The following is a 15,953-nucleotide window of genomic DNA, read 5'->3' as shown; positions in this document are numbered from 1 at the left end:
CCCGGAGTCAGCGTGGCCTAGCGGGGAAGCTGCTCCCCCCGGGTGTGGACAGAGAAGTGAGCGCGACCGCAGCGTTGGGGATGTGTGGGCTGTGACGTCCCGAGGCGGCTGCTGTGGTGTGAGACACGTCTGTGTGTATGTGTGGGCGCGTGTGGAGGTGTGCATGTGTATGTGTGCGTATGTGTATATGTATGTACGTGTATGTGTGTGCGCGTATATACGTGTGTGTACGTGTGTATCTATTGTATGTGTATGTGTGTATATATTGTCAATCGAAGAAAACGACGAGACAAGTCTCTAATCATTTTAGGAGATTTATTTGCCAAAGTTAAGGACGCACCCAGGAGACAAGTCTATGCCTTTCTCCAAAGATGATTTTGAGGGCTTCAGATTTAAAGGGGAAAGGGCGGAGTATTGAGAAGCATAGATTTTCACGAAAGGGGCAGAGGAAAATGTGGGGAATCTGCATTTTACGTAAGATAACGCAGACAAAGTGGGGTAGGGGAACAATCAGATGGGTTGGGGTGACTGCACCTGTAAAAATAAGCTATCAATTTGCATTGCCATGGTTACGTTTTATTTTTATGTTTTTGAAACGGAGTCTCCCTCTGTCGCCCAGGCTGGAGGGCGTGATGTCCGCTCACTGCAACCTCCACCTTCCGGGTTCAAACAGTTCTCCTGCCTCAGCCTCCTGAGTAGCTGGGATTCCAGGTGAGCGCCACCACACCCTGCTAATTTTTGTGTTTTTAGTAGAGACAGGGTTTCCCCATGTTGGCCAAGCTGGTCTCAAACTCCTGACCTCAAGTGATCCGTCCCCCTTGGCCTGCCAAAGTGCTGGGATTACAGGCGTGAGCCACGGCGCCCGGCCGCCATGGTGAAATTTGAACAGCTCACCAGGAATCTCCTTGTGGGCAAAATATGGGGGAGACATGTAGCCTTTCATCTTGTAGCCATCTTATTTAGGAACCAAAAGGGGGAGGCAGGTAGGTTTGTGTGAGCCAGTTCCCAGCTTGACTTTTCCCTTTCGCTAAATGAGTTTGGGGTCCCAAAATTTAATTTCCTTTCACATTTCCCCCCTTTTTTTCTTTAAAATCTTTTGGAGAAAAGCATTTTAAAAAGGAATTGGGTTCCTGGCCTCAGGTTGCTGCTTCCTTCTTTTTTCCCACCTGCTGGTTTGTCGTTGCTAGGAGGGTTTATTCCTAGACGCTCAGGTTCTACATCACTAGGAATGCTCATTCCTAGGAGGTCACGTCCCACGAAGATAAAAAACAGGGAGAAAAGGAAAAAAGAAAGGAAAAAAAGAAAAATGTATAGGGACCTAGGCCAGACTTACAGCAACAAAAGGAGGGTAAAACTGGAAGCTGGGTCAGGCTATATTACTACCTCCTCAACTACAGCAGTTCTCTGGGCAATCCTTACCCTAGCCCTTTCAGCTACACGTGGGCTGATTTGCAAACATATACCGTAACAACATTATAAGCAAAAACAGGACAGATCAGAAATTATAAGTACCAGGTTCCCCAGAATCCAAACCAACTGCTCAACCAATCAGTGAGGGTTTTGGATCTGACAGGTTGATTATCTGGGTTTTCATATCAGTCATAAGCCAGGTTATGTTCTTGGGTATCTGGAATATACACACAACGTTCTGTTATTATGATGGCGCATGCGCCCCCTTGTGCTGTTAATGTATCTAAAGCCATATGATTTTGCAGCACAGCTTTCCTCATAAGCATGACCCCATTGTTTAGGGCTTTTTGGGTGCAATTTGTTAAGGCTTATGTATCCCATATAACATCTTCAATAGCGATCTGTTGTACAAAGATGGAAGTTAAATGATCATACCATTGGAATACTGAATGTGTCCAATGAGATTGTAAATGAAAAAGGTTTGCTGTTTTTAGCAGGGTCTGCATGACTCATCCTTGTGCCCAAGCATAACCTAGGGAGCATCGTCTCAACCACCCTGGAGGTGACCACGGCCATAAGTTAGTGCCACATAGCCAATATGTCCCATTTGGAGCTAGCCAGTAAATACTTGGTCGCTGCACCCAGTCGGTGGCAGGCTAGGCAGTGTCTCATAATATGATAATGCAGTCACAACATTCTCCAGCTGTCCACCACATATCTCTTCCTACTGTTTGGCCACAGGTCTTGGGTGGGATTTCTTTGCTCCCAGCACAAAGGAGCATTTTGGCTGGTTTGGCCGAACGAAGGGGTGAACCAGATAAATCCATCCCAAGTTTGCATTATTCCATTTTGAAAAGGTCATCGTTTGGGGCATGGTTACCACTTTTAGTTGGGGAAATGCTAAAGTGAGAGCTAATGAGCTGGTCCTTTGCATTGAAAAACTTTTCCCATGTCCCTTGTTCTTAAGGGTGTTTTTATTTATTCATTTATTTTGACATGGAGTCTCACTCCATCGCCCAGGCTGGAGTGCAGTGGCGTGATCTTGGCTCACTGCAACCTCTAACTCCCAGGTTCAAGCAATTCTCCCGCCTCAGCCTGCCAAGTAGCTGGGATTACAGGCACGCGCCACCACACCTGGCTAATTTTTGTATTTTTAGTAGAGTCGGGGTTTCACCACGTTGGCCAGGCCTGGTCTGAAACTCCTGATCTCAAATGATCCACCCGCCTCGGCCTCCTAAAGTGTTGGGATTACAGGCGTGAGCCACTGTGCCTGGCCAAGAGTGTTTTTAATGGGCCGACTATATATATTGTCTTTTGTTATGCCAGCACAAGGAATACCAGACTGTGTTTGTGATGTAATAAATCTTTGGTATTCTATCCAGTCCTGACCTTGGAAGGAGGATACTCACCGTGGGAGGCTGGAGCCCCTGGAAAGAGGCATGAGTCCACATATCCAGCAGGTGTTATGTAATCTGTCTGCATAATCCTGAGCCCATTATAGAAACAGGTTTGTTTCATGGGTGGCAGTGGCAAGAAGGTGAAGGGATACGTGATTAATAGCAAGGTTTTGAAATTCATCTTAGTTACTAAAGGGTGTTACATCAGACAAGGCAAGTGCCCTGTTCTTCCTTAGACAGCAGATGACAGTATATCTAGGGCAATAATTGTAATGGTTGTTGTACAGTAAACATAGGCATTTCTTTGTGTACAGGCCTGGTCCTGTGTCTTGGGTTTAAGCAGTCCACAACAGCTGCTGTCTGCTTCTCATCCTGGGTTGAAGGTCAATGTTTAGTGAAATGGAGGCAAAGGTCTTTGGTGGGAGTTACAGTCCACTCAGGAGGTTGGGCCTTAAGATGAGAGATGTGAATCCATGAGTCTACACCCTCTAATTTTATGGGACATAGATTTGTCAATAGTACTTGATATGGGCTCTTCCACTGGGGTTGAAGGGAATTCTTTATTAGATGGCTTTTCCAATAGACAAAATCTCTGGGTTGCAGATTGTGACCAGGCACCGTATCTTCATGGAGCACACTGTGAAAGGAATTCTTTACCAAATCTTGGCTTTTCTTTAAGACGATAAGTCCCTCACAATATTGCAATATATCTCCCTTGAGAAAAGTTGGGTCATGTTTGTTCCCATACATGTGGGCCTCCATTATTATTTCTTAAGGACACAGGTGTTTTCCAAAAGGGGTGGATTGGAGTTTAAGCAGCACTAAGGGGAGTGCTTTTGTCCAGGGGAGGTGAAATGCCTGGAGGCGAATTTAGCCAGTTGTGCCTCTCCACTAGGCCTGAGGATTGGGGATGGTAGGCACAATGGAAATGTTAAAATATGGGCCAAATTTTGCAAATATTTTGAATAACCTGGCCAGTAAAGTGAGTTCCCCTATTGCTGTGACGTTCACAAGGGACTTGCCACAGTGGAATAGTTTTTTCTCGTAGGATTTTCCAACTGCTATGGCTGTTGCTTGCCTGCAGAGAAAGCTTTTTAACCCAATGGGAAAACACGCAGAGCATTACTAAAACATACTTGTAATCGTGAGGTGATAGCAGCCAAATAAAATCAAGCTGCCATACTCAAAAGGTCCAGCTGGAAGAGGAAAATGACCCTGGACGGCTTTCTTTTATATTTGGGACAAATAACACATCAGGAGTAAAACTTTTGTGCCCCAGTGAAGGGCGGTTTCCAGTAATGCTGTTTATACCACAGTGAAGGACGGTTTCCAGTAATACTGTCTATACCACAGTGAAGGGCGGTTTCCAGTAATGCTGTCTATACCACAGTGGAGGGCGGTTTCCAGTAATGCTGTCTATACCACAGTGGAGGGCGGTTTCCAGTAATGCTGTCTATACCACAGTGGAGGGCGGTTTCCAGTAATGCTGTCTATACCACTGTGAAGGGCGGTTTCCAGTAATACTGTTTATAGCGGGATATCATTTTATCTGGATTACAATGGGTGAGATTATGGACATATTCCATAAGGGGCACCTGGCACCCCACTGGAATAATGGGTTATTAGGTCCATACCATATTTCAGTTTCGGGAGAAAAGTATCTCCTGACCGTTTCCACGCAGATTTCTCTTTCATAGGAGCTACGCTCTGGGTTTCTTTCACCATGTTTCTAAGTGTTTCGGGTTTTATGGCCATTTCCTGGATCGGGGCTGGTGGCTCGGGGGCTGCTCGTTTAGCTGTGGCATCAGCCGATTGTTACCCGTTCTGTGGTGTCTAATTTTGAGTGATTGGGATTTTTATAATTGCCAAACATTTGGGTTTTAGAATAGCTTCTAACAGCTCTGATACTTACTGTACATTTTTTATGGGTTGGTCTGAGGAGGCTAAATATCCTCTGTCTTTCCATAGCATCCCAAAGTCATGCAAACTTCAAAAGCATAGCAGCTGTCAGTGTAAATGTTTGCAGCCTTGTATTTTGCCAGTTGACAAGCTTGGGTCAGGGCAATCAACTCGGCCACTTGAGATGATCTGGCTTGGGGAAGAGGACCAGCTTTAATTACCTCTAGTAAGGAAACCACAGCATATCCTGCTCCAAAATTTCCATCCTCTCCTCTTAAATAAGAGCCATCTGTATACCATTCTAGTTTAGCATTATCCAGTGGCATCTCTTGTAGGTCTATCCTGGAGGTGAGAAGTCAGTCAGTCATCAGAACACAGTCAGGAGGGGTCTTGTGGGAGGGGCCTGGCAAGAGAGTGGCTGGATTAAGATTATTATACTGGGAAGTAGTAATATTGGAAGATGGTACAAGCAAAATTTGATAAGAAGCTAACCGGTTGACAGACACGTTGAGTATGATGAGAGTTTAGAAGGGTCTCAAGAGAATGTGGCACAGAAATGGTAAGGGGGGATCCCATAATTATTTCTCCAACAGACTACGGAAGGGCCATGGTTGCTATTGCTCTCACACAAGGAGGCAACCCTCGCGCCACCGGGTCCAGGTGTTGGCTATAATAGCCTAGAGGTCTCTGATGATCACCATGCTTCTGGATCAGTACCCTGGAGGCAGTACCTCCAGTTTCGTGTGTGAAAAGGGAGAAAGGCATTTTGTAGTTTGGGTGCCCTAAGGCTGGGGCATTAGTTAGAATTTCCTTTATTTGTTGTACAGCTGATTGTCCCTCAGGACTCCACAAGACAGGATCGGGTTGTTTATTTTTTAAGTATGCCTACAGAGTTTGAGTCATAAAGAATTTCGTATCCAGTTTCTACAATAGCCAGCCAGGACCCAAAATGCTCTAAATTGTTTATTAGTGACAAGCATTGGGAAAGCTAAAATTCCTCTCACTCTGTCAGGGTTAATTCTCAGTCCTTTGACTGAGATAATATGCCCCCAAATACTTAACTTGCAGCAAGCATAGCTGAAGTTTGTCTTTGGACACTTTGTGTCCCTTGGTGGCTGTTTGAGTAAATATAGACTATCTTCATGGGAGGAAGATGGTGTGTCTGAACAAAGGAGAAGGTCGTCTACATACTGAATGAGTGTTGAGCCCTGGGGAAAAATTAAATCCTCTAAATCAGCTTTTTTTTTTTTTTTTTTTTGAGACGGAGTTTTGCTCTTGTTGCCCAGGTTGGAGTGCAATGGCACAATCTCGGCTCACAGCAACCTCCACCTCTCAGCTTCAAGCGAATCTCCTGCCTCAGCCTCCCTAGTAGCTGGGATTACAGGCATCTGCCACCACACCCGGCTAATTTTGTATTTTTTGTAGAGACGGGGTTTCTCCATGTTGGTCAGGCTGGTCTCGAACTCCCAACCTCAGGTGATCCTCCCGCCTCAGCCTCCCAAAGTGCTGGGATTACAGGCATGAGCCACCATGCCCAGCTCTAAATCAGCTTTTAATATTTGAGAAAAGTAAGTGGGACTTTCTGTATACCCTTGAGGCATTACAGTCCACATATATTGCCCTTCTTTCCAAGTAAAGGTAAACCAATACTGGCTGTCTGGATCTATAGGAATACTAAAGAAGGCACGGCAGAGATCTGCAACTGAGAAATACTAGCTGGTAGTAGGTATAGCTGATAGGACATGTGGGTTGGGACTACTGGGTGTCTGGGTATTACGATATTATTGATTGCCCTCAAGTCCTGTACAAATCTCATCCTCTCCCACTTGGTTTCTTTACAGGGAATATAGGGCTCGTGCAGGGAATAGTGAGTCCCCTTTTCAGACAATCTTATAGCGGCGATTCCGTCTATGGCTTCCTCTACAGTATCGTAGAGGATACTGTTGGAGGTTGAGTAGGGGTTTCTTGGTTTCTCGGGTTTATCTCTACCTTAATTGGAGTGGCTGAGAATATTTCCTCTATATCTGTATTTGACTGAGACTGTAAGTGGAAGGGACATCGTTGAGCAAGGGTTCTGCTTCTGGTGTTAACAGGAAAATTGGGGAAGCTAAGAGGAGTTTTGTCATTTCCTACTCTTTATTCCAGTGTCTTCTCTTCTCCCTTAATATTTCTTCTTCTCTCTCTACTTCATTTTCCTGGTCACAAGATGATGTGTTAACATTACTGGTAGTAAATTGTGGTGGTACACTGTCAGGACTTTTTTTTAATGTGGTATTTTTGGTCCTCTGGCTCCAATTCTTAAAAAGAGTTCACCTTTTGATGAAAAAGATATATGATGAAAAAGGCATTATGGGTGTTGAGGAGATCATGGCCCAAAAGATTGACAAGGGACGTAGGGCGTATAAGAAACGTGGGTCCTACTGAGCATGTCACACTTAGAGCCTGTGGTGGGGGAGCGGAACCCAATGAAACGGGAAGGTATATGTTTGTACTTAAAACATAAGATTGTTTTACTAGACATACCCACCATGTTAACTTTTTTATTACTCCGAGGAATGGGGTTTCTAAATAAGCTGGGATTTATCAGAGATATAGCCATGCTGTCAATAAAGGCAGTTGTCAGCTCATGGTTATTATATTAATCTCCCCCAATTTTTTTTTTTGTCAGGGTAGAATATTTGGAGATATAAAACTCCTGTACTTCCTCAGAGCACCCCTAGTCTTCCTGAGTTGCATTTTCCTGCCTTTTCTTTCATGTCAGCCTAAGGCAATCCCTTTAAGGGGTCCTGGACTTTTACAGCAGCAACAGACTGGGAGGGAAGGGTTCTCAGATCTAGAGAGCTTAAAAATCTTTCTGGGGCTGATAGGTTTAGAAGTTAATTGCTTTAGCTGTACATGCATAAATCTAGCAATCTTCTGTTTTTCCTTTTTTATCATAGTGTGGGATAATTGGTCAGGTAAGTTAACTAGTTCATTAGTTCTAGCTATGGCCCAATTTATCATGTGGCATTTTACAAGCATGGCTAAATCATCATCTAGTCTGTTTAATAAATTTGCATTTAATAATGTATCATTTTTATTGTTTTCAAAAAAATCAGCTGACATCCCACAGTATTGTCTAAAAGTTTTATCAAAACGTGAAACAATCTAAAACAAATGCATTTGGGTTCTGGCAGCATTGCTGGATTTTTTTCCAATCTACAACCCTTTGGAACACTGAAGGAATACTATTTAACAGTCATTGCTCCTTCCTATGCATCTTTACGCCTGTCTTCTGGATTTGGTGGGGGATGGTTGTTGTGTCTATACTGGGCATTCAGGGTTCAAATCTCTTACAGGGTCTGGCCCTTGTGCTTTTTCTAGCTGTCCTTTCGCTGTAGCTTCTGAGACCAATGTGGACCAGCTGATAAAGGTCTGAATGACCTGGGTCCTGGGTTCTAATAATGAGCTCAAACTCTTGGGCAAACCTGATTGGATCTTTCTGGGGGTCAGGAAATTCTTTATGCCTCATAATTCAGCCTTTGACCAAGGTTGGTAGACAATCGCTGGGGCTCCCCTACCTGTCACCAGTTGTTCCCAGAATGGGGCCATCATGAGAGAAGTCCCTGCAGGGTCCCCTTTTCCACATCTTCCAGGTGAGACGCTGCCACTGGGGCTGTCGGGGAATCAACAGCAGCTGGGGCCCTTGAAGTCCGAGTCCTGACTGCCTTGTTGGGCGAGTGTTAAACATGCAGGAGAAAAGTGGGACAGATCTGGTCTGGGGAAGTTCAGAGAGGTCAGGGTAGAGTGGAAGTGTAGGTGGAGTTGCCAGCTAGGAATAAGGGATTTCAAGGATTTCTTTAAGAGAGGGGAAAAGATTAGCGGGTTCTTGATTAGCATTTCTAAGTTGCTTGTTTGCCTCCTATAGGGAGATGAGGTGGTCTTCACTCCTTTTGCTACTCTCGATACCACTGAAAAGAACTCTCCCATTCTGGTTGCTTATTTGTTGTGCCTGCATTTTCCACCCTAGTTCTCAGTTACACTAATTCGGGCATCTCAAAAGATCCCCATTTAGGTCATTGAACTTAGAATCTGCTTTAGTTATAGCGGTCCACTTATTTAAGTATTTGCATGATAATTTGCCGTATTTTGCATATAGCCGGCCAGAGTTTCTAAAGTGGGGATTTTGTGTTCTGCAGCTGCTGGGGTCTTAGAGGACTTGTTCCCCATAATTTAGAGCTCCTCTACAGATTTGATGAAGTCAGGACATGTGTCCGCCCCAAAATGTGCTGCTTGCAGACCTAGCTTTTCCAGGCTGTTACCTCCTGAACCGGTTTGGTCTACCCCTGTCACGGCAACCTGGCACAGGTGTGTCAGGGGCTCAAGTTGCAGGAGGGGTCGGTTCCTTATATGCACCTGCTGGCTGAGATGAGACCCTAAATATACTCTTCTGAAAGAGGAAACCTATTTGGAGCTGCTGCACGTCTTAGGGAGTGTTTCTCCCGGACACCCTCAGGTGATTCTCAGTTGCTTGAGAATGCCCTGAGAGGCTGAGGGGAGCAAGGTGCTCTATTTCTTCAGCATGGAAGATTCCACACTCATGAGCCAGAGGGTTCAGAGTTGGTCAGATCTGATCGGGAAAGAACCGAAACAGATACACATACACGCACACACAAAGCAGAGACAAGCAACAAAAATAGTTAAGCAAAACTAACAATGATCCATAAAATATACAGTTTCTGAGCACTCCATGTATAAGTTGGAAGTTAGCACCAGCTGGTTGTTAGTGCTAATTTTCGTCATTTAAATTTGCAAGACAGAATTCCAAACCAGTTTCTCACCCAGGGATGGGGCCCAAGCTGGAGAGTGCTCTCTGCCAATGCAGAAGCAGATGAACTCATCTTCCATGATGGAAGCCAGTGGAGAAACTCCCACAAAAAGGGAATTTTTTTTTTTAACAGCAAATAAACCTCAGACCCCCCCCCCCCCCCAACTGAGAAACATTGGAAGATCAGGGATCCCTGGAGGAAAGAGGTCCCAGACTTCAGCAGATTGTCCTGTTGGTTCGGGCTACAAGGTGCCCGAGCCAGTACCAAGTACTGAAAGGCAAAACTGCCCCAGGCCCGGCCACTTTCACTCAGGTCCCTTTGTGGTTACCAGATGTCAATCAAAAAAAGTAACAAGACAAATCTCAATCATTTTAGATTTATTTGCCAAAGTTAAGGATGTGCCCAGGAGACAGGCCTATGCCTTTCTCCAAAGATGACTTTGAGGGCTCCAAATTTAAAGGGGAAAGGGTGGGATATTGAGAAGCACAGAATGCTGAGATCTTGCTGGGTAAAGTTAGTGTCTTAGGAATGTAATTCAAAAGGTACTGTTTTGTAACTTCCTAGAAGCAGGGAATTCAATATTTTAGTCTAAATTTTTACCTAGTAAGGTCTCTTCTATCCCTCAATAATAAATATTCATGGTAACATATGGGAGGATATTTCAACCTGAGTGAATATCCTCTTCTCCATTTGGTTCTTTTTTTCCTCATATAAAAGTTCAGCATTGTTCAATAACTTTAAACAGTTCCTTTATAAGACAAGGTAATTTTCTTATGCTGGTTGCATAGGGGGGTGGGGGGGTGGGAAGCAATGCTATGAGACATCTATCAACCCCAAACCTCTCTAACTTTGCCTGAAAAAGAATTTGGAGTCAAGAGTTTTTTACCATAACTTTGCATTTGCAATCCTACGGCGCCACCTAGTGGAATAGGATTTTCCTCCGTGGGTAGCCCTGTCAGCCCTGTTCGCCACACTTCTGGTTTCCTAATTATTTTTCCTTTTACATCCCTCTGTCAGTGATCAAGCAATATGTCCTGTTTGTAAACAAAAAAAAAACTCCACTTTCAACTGCCAGGAGGAAGCTATCCTAATAAAACAAGTTTTAGCTTCAATACCATCCCCATCAAAGGAAGGGCAGCCATTCAGTTCTCATGTTCTTTTAAGGTGCCTGTTCTGCATTCAACGACGTTGGGATTTAAACAAAAAAGAATTCTGCATTTGAAGTTAATCAGTCCCATTCTGTGGGATTCCAGTTTTTCACTGGGGCCATAGCAAGGGAAGCCAAATAGGGCATTAAAACACTTTCTCCATTAAAGAGTCTTGCCCAAGTCCAACTACTACATAATCTCTCCCAGGCCTATTGGATACCTTGGGAGGCTTTGGGCTGAGTGGGTCTAAGAATCCAACAGGGCAGAAAGCTAGGGTCTTGCACAGGTAAGTGTGACTAGTCCTGCCTACTACCTCCTCCGGATCCATGAGTAAAGGTCACACTTGTATCCATGGGGTGGCACCTATAATGGTTGCCAGGACCCAGAGGAGAGGAGGAAAGAGGAGACAGGCAAAAGGGCAACGCCTTTTCTCTATTTCCTTCCACCCTTGGTCACGCCAAAGGGAGGAAGGGGACTAAGGAATGCCTTGTCTCCCACTCTTTCTAGATGGGTACCAAACCATCTGCATTCTGTACTCCCCTTGAGTGCATTCTAAATCACTGGAACTCCTTTAACCCTAAGACTCTAAAGAGAAAGTGGTGTATATTCTATTACACAGGGCGTGGCCTTGTTACCTTCTTGGGAACAAACAAACCTGGCCTGAGGAAAGTCTTGGTTTCTATACTATCAACAACTAAAACTTTCCTGTAGGCAAAAGGGCAAATGGTCCAAGGTTCCCAGTGTAAAAGTTTTCTTTGCCTTGCAAGATAACCTAAATCTTTATAAGCATTGTACAGTTAACCCTACCCTCTTGGCAGCCACGTCAGGCAAGCCTGCAAAGGATGGTTCCCCAGAGTCAAGAAAACAAACCCTTGGAGAACCCTCAAACACAACTTCTGGGTGCCCTACGTGCCCCACAATAGCCGGATCATTCGCTCCTCTGGTAGTGCCCCTCAAGAAACTCCCAACTTTGCTGTTGCCCCTGCAGGAAATGGCCAATGGTGCTACTAGGGTTCAAGTTTCCTGTTCATTGCAGGACCTTAAACAAATAAAGGGGAACCTGGGGAGGTTCTCTAATAACCCTAATTAATATATAGAGGCTTTCCAAAATTTAATCCAAGTGTTTAATCTAACTTAAAAAGATGCTATGCTACTTTTAAGCCAAAACCCAACTGTTGGAGGGGGGAAAAGCAGTCTTACAGGCAGCAGAAACATTTGGAGATAACCACATCTATAACTAGTCTAAAAGTCTTAAAGGAAGAAGTCTAAAAGAAAGAAGGGTGAGCAGATAGCAAAACCTCCATTCCCAATAGGGAGGGAGGCAGTACCCCTTGAAAATTCCAATTGGAATCCCAACAATTCTATAAATGAGCAGGGGGGGGGGAAATGCTTTCTGATGTGCTTACGAAAAGGCTTACAAAACACCTCCCTACCTCCTGATTCTGTTAACAGACAGTTAATGTTAAAAAACAAATTTATTACTCAGGCAGCCCCTAATATCAAAAGAAAGTTGCAAAAACTGGCCACAGGTTCAAATAGAACCTCTTCTAAAGAACCTCTTCAAAGTGGCTATTTCAGTCTTTTACAATAAAACCCTGGAGGAGGCCCAGGAGAAGGAGAGGAACTATAAGACAAAAACAGGTTTTAGTGGCTGCATTACAGGCCTATAAAATCCAGAACCCTCAAGGTGCATCTGCTAATTGCTACCAATGTGGCAAACCAAGGTACTTCAAAAGGGATTGCCCAGACATCAAGAAGCAGCCACCTCAAGCCTGTCCAGCCTGTGGTGGAAACCACTGGACGTCAAACTGTTCCCGGAGACATAGGTCACTGGGTCCAGAACCAGTCTCCCAAGTAGACTAATGGGTCCCAGGGATCAATTCCCTGGCTCCAGTGGTTCTGACTGCCGTTACTACCCAGGAGCCCTGGGTAATTCTGAAGGCAGAAGGGAGAATAAAATTCAGGCAGAGGTGATTTCAGATGAAGATGAGGAATTTGTAGGGAACTGGAGCAAAGGTGACTCTTGTTATGTTTTAGCAAAGAGACTGGTGGCATTTTGCCCCTGCCCTAGAGAATTGTGGAACTTTTAACTCAAGAGAGATGATTTAGGGTATCTGGTGGAAGAAATTTCTAAGCAGCAAAGCATTCAAAAAGTGACAGGTGCTGTTAAAAGCATTTTGTTTTAAAAGGGAAACAGTACAAAAGTTCAGAAAATTTGCAGCCTGACAATGAAGTAGAAAAGAAAAAATCCATTTTTTTGAGGAGATATTCAAGCTGGCTACAGAAATCTGCATAAGTAACAAGGAGCCAAATGTTAGTCCTCAAGACAATGGGGAAAATGTCTCCAGGGCATGTCATAGGTCTTCATGGTGGCCCCTCCCATCACAGACCCAGAAGCCTAGGAGGAAAAAATGGTTTTGAGGGCTGGGCCCAGGGTCTCCTTGCTGTGTGCAGGCCTAGGGACTTGGTGCCCTGTGTCCCAGCCACTCCAGCTGTGGCAGAAAGGGGCCAACATACAGCTTGGGCTGTGACTTCAGAGGCCAGAAGCCACAAACCTTGGCAGTTTCCATGTGGTGTTGAGCCAATGAGCACACAGAAGTCAAGAACTGAAGTCTGGGAACCTCTGCCTAGATTTCAAAAGATGTATGGAAATGCGTGGATGCCCAGAAAAAAGTTTGCCACAGGGGCAGGGTCCTCATGGAGAACCTCTGCTAGGGCATCAGATCTTGTGAGATTTATTCACTACCAGGAGAAAAGTATGGGGAAAAACTGCCCCCATGATTCAGTTATCTCCAGATCCCTCCCAAAACACATGGAAATTATGAGAGCTATAATTCAAGATGAGATTTGGGAGGGGACACAGCCAAACAATACCATTCCATCCCTGGCCCCTCCCAAATCTCATGTCCTTATATTTCAAAAGCAATCATGCCTTCCCAGCAGTCCCCCAGAGTCCTTTTAGCATTAACTCAAAAGTCCACAGTCCAAAGTCTCATCTGCGACACAGCAAGTCCCTTCTGCCTATGAGTCTGTAAAATCAAAAGTAAGTTAGTTACTTCCTAGATACAATGGGGGTATAGTGATTGGGTAAATACAGCCATTCGAAATTAGAGAAATTAGCCAAAACGAAGGGACTAAAAGCCCATGCAAGTCTGAAATCCAGTGGGGCAGTCATTAAACCTTGAAGTTCCAAAATGATCTCCTTTGACACCATGTCTCACATCCAGGTCACACTGATACAAAAGTGGACTTCCATGACCTTGGGCTCTGCCCTGTGGCTTTGCAGGGTATACCCCACTCTTGGCTGCTTTCATGGGCCAGAGTTGAGTGTCTGTGGCTCTTCCAGGGCCATAGAGCAAGCTGTTGATGGATCTACCAGTCTGGGGTCTGGAGGACAGTGGCCCTTTTCTCACAACTCCACTAGGCAGTGCCCTAGTGAGGACTCTGTGTGGGGGCTTAAACCTCACATTTTTCTTCTGCACTGCCCTAGCAGAGGTTCTCCATAAGGGCCCTATCCCTGCAGCAAACTCCTGCCTGGACATCCAGGCATTTCCATACATCCTCTGAAATCTAGGCAGAGGTTCCCAAACCTCAATTCTTGACCTCTGTGCACCCAGAGGCTCCACATCACATGGAAGCTGCCAAGGCTTAGGGCTTTCATTCTTTGAAGCCACAACCCAAGCTGTACCTTGGCCCCTTTTAGCCACGGCTGGAGTGGCTGGGACACAGGGCACCAAGTCCTTACCTAGACTGCACACAGCAGGGGGCCCCTGGGCCAGGCACAAAAAAGAAAAAACTTTTTTCCTACTAGGCCTCCAGGCCTGTGATGGGAGGGGCCACGAATGTCTCTGACATACCCTAGAGACATTTTCTCATTGTCTTGGTGACTAACGTTTGGCTCCTTGCTCACGCCTGTAATTCCAGCACTTTGGGAGGCCGAGGCAGGCAGATCACTTGAGGTCAGGAGTTCGAGTCCATCATGGCCAACATGGTGAAACCCCGTCTCTACTAAAAATATAAAAATCAGCTGGGAGTGGAGTCGGGCATCTGTAATCCCAGCCACTCAGGAGGCTGAGGCAGGAGAATCGCTTGAACCCAGGAGGGGAGGTCGCGGTGAGCTGAGATCATGGCCACTGCATTCCAGCCTGGGTGACAGAGGGAGACTCCGTCTCAAACAAACAAAAAATTTGACTCTTTATGACTTATGCAAATTTCTGCAACTGGCTTGAATTTCTCCACAGAAAATGGGTTTTCCCTTTTTTTTTTTTTTTTTTTTATGAGACGGAGTCTTGCTCTGTCACCCAGGCTGGAATGCAGTGGCACGATCTTGGCTCACTGGAAGCTCCGCCTCCCAGGTTCACGCCATTCTCCTGCCTCAGCCTCCCAAGTAGTTGGGACTACAGGCGCCGCCACCTCGCCCGGCTAATTTTTTGTATTTCTTAGTAGAGACAAGGTTTCACTATGGTCTCGATCTCCTGACCTCATGATCCGTCCACCTTGGCCTCCCAAAGTGCTGGGATTACAGGCGTGAGTTACCGCGCCCAGCTGGGTTTTCCTTTTCTATCTCATCATCAGACTACAAATTTTCTGAACTTTTACACCCTGTTTTTCTTCAAAAACTTAATCCTTTTAACAGCACCCAAGCCACCTCTTGAATGCTTTTCTTTGCTTAGAAATTTCCTGCCAGATACCTAAATCATCTCCCTCAAGTTCGAAGTTTCACAGATGTCTAGGGCAAGGGCAAAATGCCAGCAGTCTCTTTGCTGAAACATAGCAAGAGTCACCTTTATTCTAGTTCCCAACAAGTTCCTTATCTCCATCTGAGACCACCTCAGCCTGGATTTCATTGTCCACGTCATTATCAGCATTTTGGTCAAATCCATTCAACAATCTCTAGGGAGTTCCAAACTTTCCCACATTTTCCTGTCTTCTTCTGAACCCTCCAAACTGTTCCAACCTCTACCTGTTACTCAGTTCCAAAGTTACTTCCACATTTTTGGGTATATTTACAACAACACCTCACTCTACTGGTACCAATTTACTGTATTACTCCGTTTTCACACTACTGATAAAGACATACCCAAGACTGGGTAATTTATCAAGAAAAAGAGGTTTAATGGACTCACAGTTTCACATGACTGGGGAGACCTCACAACCATGGTGCAAGGGGAAAGGCACATCTTACATGACAGCAGACGAGAGAATGAGAGCCAAGCAAAAGGGGTTTCCCTTATAAAGTCATCAGATCTCATGAGACTGACTCACTACCACGAGAACAGTGTGGGAGACTC

Source organism: Rhinopithecus bieti, unplaced genomic scaffold (genome assembly GCF_001698545.2).
Source record: "Rhinopithecus bieti isolate Rb0 unplaced genomic scaffold, ASM169854v2 scaffold_8690, whole genome shotgun sequence".
In the NCBI taxonomy this organism is placed as follows: domain Eukaryota; kingdom Metazoa; phylum Chordata; class Mammalia; order Primates; family Cercopithecidae; genus Rhinopithecus; species Rhinopithecus bieti.
The sequence above is the reverse complement of the archived record's forward strand: the minus strand, read 5'-3'. Positions refer to the sequence as shown.